The following is a 12,247-nucleotide window of genomic DNA, read 5'->3' on the forward strand; positions in this document are numbered from 1 at the left end:
CCTATTGCTGACCATGTTTAAACCAGTAATTTATCCGTTTCAAAGAAAGGGAGCACACTGCCTACACTCCAGCAATAAAGTATGACCCTAAAGCATCATGGTAAATGCACTTGAATTCGTAGTCCATTCAAAAAATAATTTGGCGGCACTCCAAGCAAGCCCCTAGTCCATGCTGCTCCCTGCTGATGACGGGCTAAACCCAGAAACACGTGAACGGGGATATACAGCACTTGCTGATCCTACGGAGGTGAAAGACTCTCTTTACTTTTTGAACAGACTACGAATCAACTACATTTACCACAATGCATTGGGGTCATACTTTGTTGCTGGAGTGCAGGCAGTGTGCTCCCTCTCTTTGAAACTATCTTTTGACGGCTCCCTTGAGCCAAGGCTGACGAGCCTTGGGAGGCACCTGTGCGCCATGAGCAGTACTTAAATCTGAGAAGACATTTGGCGGCATTCCAAGCAAGCCCCTAGTCCATGCTGCTCCCTGCTGATGACGGGCTAAACCCAGAAACACATGTACAGGGATATACAGCACTTGCTGCACCTACAGAAGTGAAAGACTCATTTTACTTTTTGAACGACTACGAATCTACTGCATTTACCATGATGCATTGGGGTCATACTTTGTTGCTGGAGTGCAGGCAGTGTGCTCCCTCTCTTTGAAACTGAGTAATTTATCAGTTCACCTGAAGATAGCTTATACCATGTTTTATTAGATTCCCTTACATCATCACGTCTGGCTGTCCTTTTAAATAACGTTGCACCGCTGGAAGCATGTTTTATATGTACATGGATCTGAGCACATAACAAATGGGTGAAGCTGTTCTTGTTCTGTCTATTTTACATTGAATAAAAAAACAACGGATTTGCAAATGCCAACACTGAGCTGCAGTGAAACCTAGCGTAGAGTAACGTTAATAAAAGGAGTGTTCTTCCTTGGGTCTTTGAAAATTTGGTCACAAAGCCAGCAGTGTTGATCCATCGACTTTGCAATCATTCAACAATTACTACTTAATTAGGGTGACTAGAATTTTAAAGTCAAAAACCGGTACATTTAACAAAAATAGAAGAGGAACTACAATTTGACTCCAATGGAGCGCAAAGAATGACAGCGCTCATCAGCATAGGATTACAGAAGAGGCACTAAGAACACAAACAAAATGCTATTTTTGAAGCCAGTGTAATGCCTGTTAATTAAATTGCTTTCTGATCACACCTGCTACGTATCTCTGCTAGAGAAAACAAAAAAAACACTTCCCGCCGTTTTAAAGCGACTCACTTTAAAAACCAGGACATGAGTTATAGGGGTCCGCTGGTTAGAAAACATGGACTGTCCCGGCAAATCCGGGACGCTTGGTCGCACTACATTTATTTAATTAATATTGTTACAGCAGCAAAGGATGGTGCACTCCAAAAGCCACAAAAAAAAACCTCTCCCCTTCTCGGGCTTAAAATGTAAGGAAAAGTGTAGCCAGGGTGGGATATGTACCCATTTCACGCAATGCCGCTTTTGTAGTCTCCAGCAATCTTTAGGAACGAAACTACGTGTCCCAAAATGCACCTTTGATGTTAGCTAAAACCCTAGTTATGTCTGAAGGTGTCACCGCATTATTTCTGGAATGTATCTCATTACATGGGCATTACCACTTGGCTGTACTCGTGATAAAGTATCACTCACAGGGTCACTCGTGAATACTTGAATGTCGCATATAAACACACCCAAAGCATGGAAAGGTCATACATATGCAATCTCGAAACTTTGTTGCTTTGAGAAGGTGGGGTGGAAGGGAGGTATGGTGGGGAAATGAGGAGGGGAGAGATAAGTTAGGGAGGGTTAGTGAAGAAGCGAAGAATAGAATGAGAGAAGCCAAAGAAAGGGGGAGTGAAGCCACGGAAAGAGTATGTGGTAGAAGCAGAGATGGAGAAGAGGGCGAGACTAGGAAAGGCCAGAGAAGCACGGAGGCAGAGAGATACCTTACAGGCAGCAAAGGTAGAGGAGGAAGCAGGGCTGAGGGCTCTCGGGTGAGACCGACGCGATCCTCGGAGGAGGGGGAAGCCGCGCAGAGCTGCCGCTTTCAGTCTGAGTGTCTCTCTCGCGAAGAGGAAGGACATAGTGCGGTGATAGACGGTGGGATCTGGGGAGGGACACCCGGGGCAGTGTACAGATCACCACAGCCGTCGAGAGACTCCTGGAGCTGCGTAACGACAGCGAGAGCTGTAGATGCGCAGAGACTGCGCCTAGAGGCGCACACACGCTGCAAGAGCCGGGCAGAGCCTCCCGGTGCAGAGTGAGACTCTGGAACTGAGCACAACTGAACCGACGGCTGCTCAGGAGAGACACTTGCACCTCAGCGGCGGCCAGGGCGAGGAGCGCGACGAGGTGTCCGAGGAGAGACCACGAGCAGAGGAGACCGAAAGGTGAGTGACACTGACGCTCGGTGGGTGTGAAACACTTGGGCGTTCGCTGAGCAGTGACGCCCGGTGAAGGGAAATAACGTTGAAGCCTGAGGGGGTAACACCGGAGCCCCAGGTTCGGGTGTTACAGTTGTGCAATGCCTGTGTGTCATTAATAGGGGGCTTCCGTTTTTAGTAGTCGAGTGCCTTTTGGGAGTTGTAGTCCCCCTTCTTTACTGTGGAACCAAGCTGACTAACGCACTAGGAAATCATCTTTTGTGGGGAAACGACTGACGTTAAATGGGAAATCCCTGGTGTCAGTGATAATCTCTGTGAGTGGCACCAGGGCACGACAGGGAGTAGTTGCTGAGTTTAAGGGGTGCGGTGTATGTGACACCATGATTGGAGAAGTGAGAGACCAGAAACCAAGAGATGAGGAGATAAACTGGTGCACGGGGTGCTAACAGCACTGCGAACCTGATGAGACTCGTCAGAAGTGGGAATAACCCATGCGAACAAAATGACGAGTGATGCTTTGCCTGATAGCTTACTGCCACAGAGGCCCATGGGAGTCAGTGACCTTGGGTCCCAGGGAGTAATTGGTGAAAACCAGTACCCAGGTGGTGAGGCAAGGATGGATAGAGCTGGGCGCTGTGTGACGCAGGGGGGTTTACACACTCGGGAACAAATGGAAACGAGGGGTGACTAGCAGAGTCTGTGTGCCCCGAGTGGTGAGTGAAAGACGGCTCGGGGGAGGAGTGACACCGTGCTCGAGAAGGCACCAGTCAAATCCCATGACTGAGTGACCCTGGGGCCAGAGCACCCGAGCTCAGGGGGTGAGTGACACCAGGGAGCAGAGTGTGAGCGACTCCGGTTGCCAGCAGACGACTCAGAGAGATGAGTGATAGTGAGAGCAGAAAGGACAGCAGCAGACTCAAAGCCAGTGCTTAATTTGTAAAATAAATGCCAGGGCCCTCACCAGGAGACCATTGAAGCTTGCACCGCCCATTATCACAGCAAACAATACCAATGAGGAAACAACACTACTACCCGTCATGCTCCTACAAGTCTGACATGTTCAACACAACTAATAACCATCACCCTCACCCTCACACGACTTTGACACTTCAGACTATTCCAGGCACCCAAACCCATGAGTGGCTTTGGTGGCAATTATTCGTCATTTTAATGTATATTGACTTAATAAACACCTGTTGTGCCTATCTCTAAATTAGACAAACAGCTCCACCACGTGGCAGATTGTTATATGTGCTGGTGTTGACAATTAAGTGCCAGTCAATGGACACACCAGCTCAAATTAAGCACTGCACATAGGATAGTGAGAACAGGGATAATAACAGCATAGCCAGAGGGGTGAGTGGCACTGAGGGCAGGGATGACAGGAGTAGAGCCAGAGGGGTGAGTGACACCGAGGAGAGGAAGGACAGCGGCAGAGCCAGAGGGGTGAGTGAAACTGAGGGCGGGGATGACAGCAGCAGAGCCAGAGGGGTGAGTGATACTGAGGACAGGAAAGACAGCGGCAGAGCCAGAGGGGTGAGTGATACTGAAGGCGGGGATGACAGCAGCAGAGCCAGAGGGGTGAGTGACACTGAGGGCAGGGATGACAGCAGCAGAGCCAGAGGGGTGAGTGATACGGAGGACAGGGAAGTCGGCGACAGAGCCAGAGGGGTGAGTGATACTGAGGGCGGGGATGACAGCAGCAGAGCCAGAGGGGTGAGTGATACGGAGGACAGGGAAGTCAGCGACAGAGCCAAAGGAGTGAGTGATACTGAAGTCAGGGATGACAGCAGCAGAGCTAGAAGGGTGAGTGACGCTGAGGACAGGGTGACCGCAGCAGATGCAAAGGGGTGAGTGATGCTGAGGGTAGGGATAACAGCAGCAGAGCCAGAGGGGTGAGTGATACTGAGGACAAGAAAGACAGCCGCAGAGCCAGAGGGGTGAGTGACACTGATGGTAGGGATTACAGCGGCAGAGGGGTGATACTTAGGACAGGGTTACAGTGGCAGAGCCAGAGAGGTGAGTGATACTGAGGGCAGGGATGACTGCGGCAGAGCCAGAAGGGTGAGTGTTACTGAGGTCCCGGATAACAGCAGCACAGCCAGAGGGGTGAGTGATGCAGCAACAGGGGTAACAAGAGCAGGCCCAGAGGGTGAGTGATACTGTGAGAGGAGCAGGCCCAGAGGGTGAGTGATACTGTGAGAGGAGCAGGCCCAGAGGGTGAGTGATACTGTGAGAGGAGCAGGCCCAGAGGGTGAGTGATACTGTGAGAGGAGCAGGCCCAGAGGGTGAGTGATACTGTGAGAGGAGCAGGCCCAGAGGGTGAGTGATACTGTGAGAGGAGCAGGCCCAGAGGGTGAGTGATACTGTGAGAGGAGCAGGCCCAGAGGGTGAGTGATACTGTGAGAGGAGCAGGCCCAGAGGGTGAGTGATACTGTGAGAGGAGCAGGCCCAGAGGGTGAGTGATACTGTGAGAGGAGCAGGCCCAGAGGGTGAGTGATGCGAGAGGGGTGAGAAGGGCAGACCCAGAGGAGTGAGTGATGCAGGGAGTGGGGCGACAACAGCAGAGTGAGGGGCTTTGAAACCCACAAAATCTCAGCTGCTTTTTCAATACTGAATGTTGACAAGTGGCAAAGAGGCATTTTGTGAGACGGGAGCATTCTACAGCTTTAATTGCCTCAACCGTGATGAGGGTCTGGGGAAATTAAAGGTAGTTAAAACACAAGGCTTGGGTGAGCGCTGGGGCATCTAGTATTACACAGACCCAGAGTCATTGAATTCTACATCCCCATCTCAAATAATCTACTCATCCCTTGCGTTTCCCAGTTGAAGCCCTGTGCTGCACATCAGATCCTGCCTCCCTTCTTTTACTCCTACCGCAGAATCAAGTCAGGACTGTGGGCAGGAGGAGATATGGCAAGAGTGATATACATGGTGCAACTGTGAGTAGGGTGGGCATGGCACACTGGTAGAGAGAGAGAACATGCATTGGCAAAGCCAATATGTCTGGCCAAGGCCACTGTGACAGGTGACCAGCAGGTAGAGTTGAATAGTTTATTCAGTACAAGATACCTCATCCTTCCAGCTCCTTCTCTCCTCTCTCCTCTTTTCCTCTCACTAACTGTCATCCAGCCCTTGACCACTCACTGTAACACTACAGCATTCTACTACTGGGATCTTGGATCTGTCCCATCTCTATATTACATTACCAATGTCACAAGACATAAACTAACTTATCACATGCCCTCCTCTTCCAACAGAAATAGAATAAAGAAGGCTGATATACATTTAACCCATTATCCACATGTGAATTATTGAAGATTTTCTAACACTAAATACCTAAAGAATAAAGCTTATATTTTCACATTTCTTACCTATAACTATGAATATTCATAAACACATTTTCTACTTATCTTAATACCCTTTTTTTACATATTTATTGCAACTTGAACATGTTCATTATCAATCTTACTCAGAAACAAGTTAAATATATGCAAACCACATTCCATCCTATTTCACATAGTCTTTCAAATATGTTGGTGGTTTAATTCTTCTTTGTTAGCAATTCTCATAAAATAACTTGTGACTCTTATTACCTGCTTCATTAGAACATTGAGGGTTGTTATTCTCAACTACTTTCACATCTCCCTTGTATGGAACCACTCTTTAAATTCCATATGCAACAATCCTCTGTTTTCACTGCATTGGTAAATAATTTGATGACTTTTATAGGTTTAGAAAGTTTCATACCTTTTTCTTTCCCACAGGATTTTCTGATAATTACCCAATCACCAATTTTTATTATAGTTTTCCTGACTGATTTCCTTTTATCAAAAATATCTTTATTCATTGCAATTTTCTTTTCTCTTAATTTCCAATTATCATTCTTCACAATCTCATTAGAACATTCAATCAGATCATTTACCCAACCTGATATCACTCGAATATTAGAGTTTCTATTATGAAACAACTCAAGTGGAGTTCTCCTTGTGGTAGAGTCTGGTGAAAATCTATACATTGCCACTTTTCTCTCTATCTCTTCTTTCTAGTTTAAACCACTGTCTTTGGCCATGTGTATAGTTTCCTTTAGGACTCTGTTGAATCATTCCACCATTCCATTGGTTTTGGCATGGTAAAGTACACATTTGTTATGTATTATGTCACATTCTTGTAGAAAACACTCCATTTTTTGGGACACTAATTGTACATCATTATCTGTTAAAAGAGATTGTGGTAAACCTCTTCCAAACAACCACTTCAAAAAGGTGTCTAAATGTTTGATTTCAATACCTTTCGTGATACATATCCCAAGCCATCAAGAGTACATATCAATCGTCACACTCACATAATTCTCTTGACCTTCACCATATATAGGACCCAATATACCTAATGCAATCGCTTGCCATGGAGCCTTTGGACGTTCTCTAATAACCATTGATTGAATGCTAGACTCAATTGTTTTTTTCACTGTGGGCACATTGTGAGAACTCCCTTACTATTCTTTCTACTTGAATGTGAATTCTGGGCTACTAGTATGCCATTCTCAGACTCTCCTTTGTTTTTGACATACCTTTATGTCCATCATGCTCTAAGCTTATCAATTTGTCTCTCAGTGACTGAGGCAGAATTAGTCTAGTACATCTAAACAACAAAACTTAGTTTTCTGATAGTTCATGTTTAACATGCCAACAACTCTTTGTCCTTTCAGCTTTCCTTTGTTTCATACTCCATCCTGCCCTAATTAATGACAACACTTCATGAAAAATCTCATGAGCTACCAATTTAGTATGACATTTTTCCTTTGGAATTACTGATGTATCTATCTCACAAACAATTTCTTCATCAAAGTCATTTTTATCTGCAAATTCTTCATGATTCACCTGTTACAAAATGTCTGGATAAAGAAACTGCAATCACATTTTCTACTCCAGAAATATACCTTATTGTAAAATCATATACTTGGAGTGCAACCACCTATTTAGTGATTATACTGGAGACAACATCAGTACCCTTTTTCTTAAAGGCTTCACACAAGGGTTTATGATCTGTTCTGATCTCAAAGGTATTACCCCATAAGAATTTATTCAGTTTTCTTGTAGCCCAATATACCACTAGTGCTTCTCTCTCTGTCACTGAATACCTGGTTTCAGTCTCTTTCAAGCTTCTTGACAAAAATAATATTGTTCTTTGGGCTGCACCTTCTCCTTGTTGCAGAACTGCTCCCAGAACTTTCAGACTTACATTTGTGGTGAGAAAAGACCTTTCCTTTGGATTGTAACTTCTTAATTTGGTAATATGATTTAATTTCTCTTTTATTCCTTCAAACTCATTCTCACACTTTACATTCCATGAAAATTCCGCTCCCTTCTTAAGAAGTTAACATTAACACAACCTTCTGCAAATCCTTCAACAAATTTGCTGTAGTATTCAGTCATGTCTAATAATTTCATAAATTATTCCTTATTACAAGGTGAATTCAGATTCTGTATTGAACAAATTAACTCCTTTTTTAGGAAAAATACCTTCCCTAGAAATAGTGTGTCCTAAATAATCAATCACATTCCCCTGCTAATAGTCATTTTCCCCCCAATCTTTCCAACACCTGTCTTACTCTCAAATCATGTTCCTCCTTGTCTTTTCCAAAGACCAGAGCATTGTCCTGGTCAATTTTAATTCCATTGAGACCATTCAAGACCTTCTCTAAAACTCTCTGAAAAACAGAGTTGGCAGACACTAGTCCAAACGATAATCTAACATACCAAAAGGTACCAAATGGCGTGATTAATGCCATTAGATCTCTTGATTCTCTATCTAACTCAATTTGATGAAATGCCGAAGTTAAATCAATACTCAAAAACACTTTAGTCCCTTCAGGTATCAATAACATATTTGTAATATGTGGAAGAGGATACTTGCCAATTACCACATTTTTATTCAATTCTCAGAAGTCCACATACAAACAAATACTTCCATTAGATGTCTTGGCCACTACGATCAGCGCCAACCACTCAGTGCCTTCCACTTCCTCAATTATTCCCTCTGCATTAAGTCTTTCCAATTCCAATTTTGCATCTTCTCTAATGGAAATTGGTATGTTATGAAGCTTGCCAATGACAGGGTTGGTTTGTGGTATTAATAGAATCTTATGTACTTAACCCTTCAGACATCCTAATTTAGTTTGAAAAACTTTGTGAAGTTTTAGTTGTATGTCTGGAAGAAATGTGTCATAGTCAGTCTCCACTCTTTGTATCAAATGATGTTTTTAAAATATAATGGAGGGCACACTATTTGGATCTAACATGATACCAAGATCATGCTGGTGGAACCAGCTTTACATACTGTCCCTTTTCATTGATACTTATTATTTTTGCTTTAATTTGTCTTTGACCATACTCTATTTCCCCTTAAAAGTAATCAAGCAAACCAATAGGTTTTCCCCATATTCCTTTGTTCTTATATTAGGAACATAGATTTTAATCTGTTCTTTAAGTTTAGTATTAAAGGATTGTTTTGAAATTATAGTAATTTTTGCTCCTAAATCAAATAGCATTCTCAAATCTTCCCCATTGACCTTTATTTTTTCTCTATCCCACTTGGAGTACAATTTGTCCACACTCACAATAAGAATTATCTTCACTTGTACTGTTTTAATTTTCAGTTTCTAAAACCTTCTTTTCTGCCCTGTGTGTTTTTTTTTTTTCTTAAAGACTATAGTAAAATGCCCCTTCTTCTTGCAATAATTACACAATGCCTTACTGGCTGGACAATATTTATCATTCACTAAATGTCCCTTCTTCCATACACTGATTTTCACTTTTCTTCTCAGTTTTTGTAGATCTATTGTTATCTACATTTTATTTTGAACTTTATTAACCACAGCAAGTTTCTCCCCATTAACTTTTTATTTCTTTATAGCTTCAATACATTTCAGTGAATGTTCAGTGGTCTTTGCTACATCCAAAACGTCATCCAAAGTTGGTTCATCTTTTTTCCAAAGTTCTTCTCTTATACTCTCAATATTACATTCCAACATAAACTGATTTAGTACTCTCTCTTCCACCAACCATGCAAATTTACGTGAGGAAGCCAATTTTCTTAAATCCGTTTCATAGTCTTCAACCGATTCAACTTCATTCTGATTGCGTTTACCAAAATGATACCTTTCTAGTATGGTACTAACCTTAGGGTGAAAATGCCTATCTAATTTCATAATACATGCTTCATACTCATTAATGTCTTTGGCTTCTATAACTGTAATCTCTGGTAAGTGGTCAAAAATCTCTTGGCCCTCCGAGCCTAAACAGTGCAACAGTAATGCAGTTTTCCTTTCTACACTTAAATTCACTCCACACATGTTAGCATACCTTTCAAAAAGTTTTTCCGTTTGTGCCACTTCATGGGTGGCACACCTGGATTTGTTAAGAAAAATGGAGGAGCTGTTACATTCTGCATGATTACTATTATTCTCAGTATGCTCACTGAGCTTACACTCCGACACTCAATAGTTGTGCCCGAAAACCTCCTGTAAAATAACTGTTAGTGAGAACTGAAAAAAAATGTTTCAATTTCACAAACTGACTCAACTTAAATAAATTTAAAGATTCCAGTCAGTGGTCTAGATGATGATTAGCCTCCACAGGAAGTAACCACTCACTACCTTCAAAGTACTTTCTCATTTTGTATATTATATTTAAGGTTTCAGTGGCAGACTTCTTTTTGGCTGATAGGAAAGACCAGAAGTAAACTCCTTGTTAATTGGACAAAACCTGAGGAAGATAAAACCCTTCTTTGATGTGAGTGACTTTGACACTAGCTGTTTTTGTCTATGTCATGAATTTTATAAAAGAGAGATTTTCACTTTAATTTACAATTTGGTCTGCGTTTAAACCAGGTCCCGAAGTGCATCACATACGCAAAGTTTCAAATAATTGCTCTATTGCTCAATAAGAATTTATTCCCATAAAGACTTCACTACTTAAGTTATTTACTTCCCTGTCAGTAGCTGTCATCCAGCTTTTGACCACTCGCTGTGACATCACAACATTCGACTCCTGGGAACAGATTTGTATTTCATAAACTGATCCCGTATTCTCTCTTCCACCAACCCTGCAAATTTACGTGAGGAAGCCAATTTTCTTAAATCTATGACATAGTCTCAACCGATTCTCCTTCTTTCTTATCACGTCATCATTACACTACATTACAAATGTCACAAGATATAAACTAACTTACCACAGCCAACTTTAGAGGGGGCACGAGAGGTGCGGCTGCACTGGGCACTGCCCTGGAGGGGAGCACAGACCTCAGGGGGGAAGGCATTGTGTTTAGCAATCACTTGCGAGTTTAAAGCACCTGATGCAGAGATGCTTTCAAGCAGCAATAAAAATGGTAACTCTTGTGTTTTAATGTTCCTGTTGGAGAGACATGGAGTTTTGTCTAGTGGCAGTTTTGACTCCCCATAAAGTAGTGCAGAGGGTAATATGCCGGCTGCAAAGAACAGATCTGTATTTCATGTGGAAAGCCATTCTTTACCAGCACTCTAAAACAAATTAAATGTATATGAAGAGAGGGGCAATGGAGAAGTAAGGGGCACTTTTGTCAGGTGGTAGTGAGGGAATCTAAGGAGGAGGTCATGGATGGAGTGTCAAAAAAGATTGTACCAGGCGCCACCAGTGCAAAAGCCAGCCCTGTCCCTGGCTTATGAATACAAGTTTCCTTTCTGTCATTAATGCATTTAGGCTCCCATTAAGCCATTGGGGATACACTCTGCCACTGATCTTTGCACTTGTGCATCCATTCATCTACCCACTGGCTTATTCTTGCATTCACCTTCTGACACAACCACAATAAAACAACCAGAAACTCAGCCACATGTGCAAAAAACATGAAAAGAATCCAAGTCACTTCATTGCAGAAGTTGCAAATACTGAGTGCTTTTTCATAACCTCCTGACTAGATTATTGCAATTCTATCTATCTGGAACTTTCTGTATTTGATATTTAGAGATGGCAGTTAATCTAGGATCATGCTTTCAGCATACTATTTGGGTTTAAAGCTCAAGATTGTTATTGCTGCCCTGTCGACAATTCACTGGCTTCCTGCGAAGGAGAACATTACATTCAAAACAATGTGTTTGGTTTATAAGGCTCGCCATGCTTCACATGTTTTTACACTTTCATTCTAGTATTCAATAGTATACTCCTAGGTATTTGTTACATTGTGTCAAGCACAATTGGTTAATAGGTCTGAAGTTTTGCTGCAAAACTAGCAGGGGTAGAGCTTTTTCAATGGCTGCAGCAAGACACTGCAATGATTTACCTCTTCCAGTAAGATCTAACCAAAATCTTTTCAAATTTACCTAAATAACATAATTTGAGACAGGGCTCTAACTATGGAGTCACTCTTTTTTTTTTCTTGACTTGTACCTTCTATTCATTTGGACTTTGTAGCACCAAAAAACCCTATTGAGGGTGTATGGGTGTATGTAGTGCTCTATCAGTTCCTAAATGCACAGACAAAATAACATGCTGCCATCTAAACATGGCAGGCATATGCTTGCAATAACACAAGTAATTGTTTACATAGGCTATTGTTGTTTTAAAGCTCCAGCCACTAGGATTAGAACCAACATGTTGGCCATTTTGGAATGGTAAAATGATAACACACTATGGAGAACAGCAAGCATTCCATAATGGCCACCTGGTTTATAGGAAGTAGGCATTTGGGATGTGGTGCACTGTGGATGAAATGAGGGGCAAGCAGGCAACTCATTAGTACTGCCTGGGAGGGATGTAGCATCCTCTTAATACAAAATAAAATAAAAAAAGTA

At 42.5% G+C, this 12,247-nt stretch overlaps 1 protein-coding gene across 2 annotated transcripts in view; it reads left to right on the plus strand.

Moving 5' to 3' along the window:
- The first annotated feature begins 1,759 nt into the window (after positions 1-1,759).
- Positions 1,760-12,247, plus strand: part of FES (FES proto-oncogene, tyrosine kinase) — a 385,097-nt gene continuing 374,609 nt past the window's right edge. For both annotated transcript variants that reach the window (XM_069222643.1, XM_069222642.1), the window contains exon 1: positions 1,760-2,424. The gene's annotated coding sequence lies outside the window, so the exon portion shown is untranslated. The remainder of the gene's footprint in view (positions 2,425-12,247) is intronic.

This window comes from Pleurodeles waltl, chromosome 3_1 (genome assembly GCF_031143425.1).
Source record: "Pleurodeles waltl isolate 20211129_DDA chromosome 3_1, aPleWal1.hap1.20221129, whole genome shotgun sequence".
Taxonomy (NCBI): Eukaryota; Metazoa; Chordata; class Amphibia; order Caudata; family Salamandridae; genus Pleurodeles; species Pleurodeles waltl.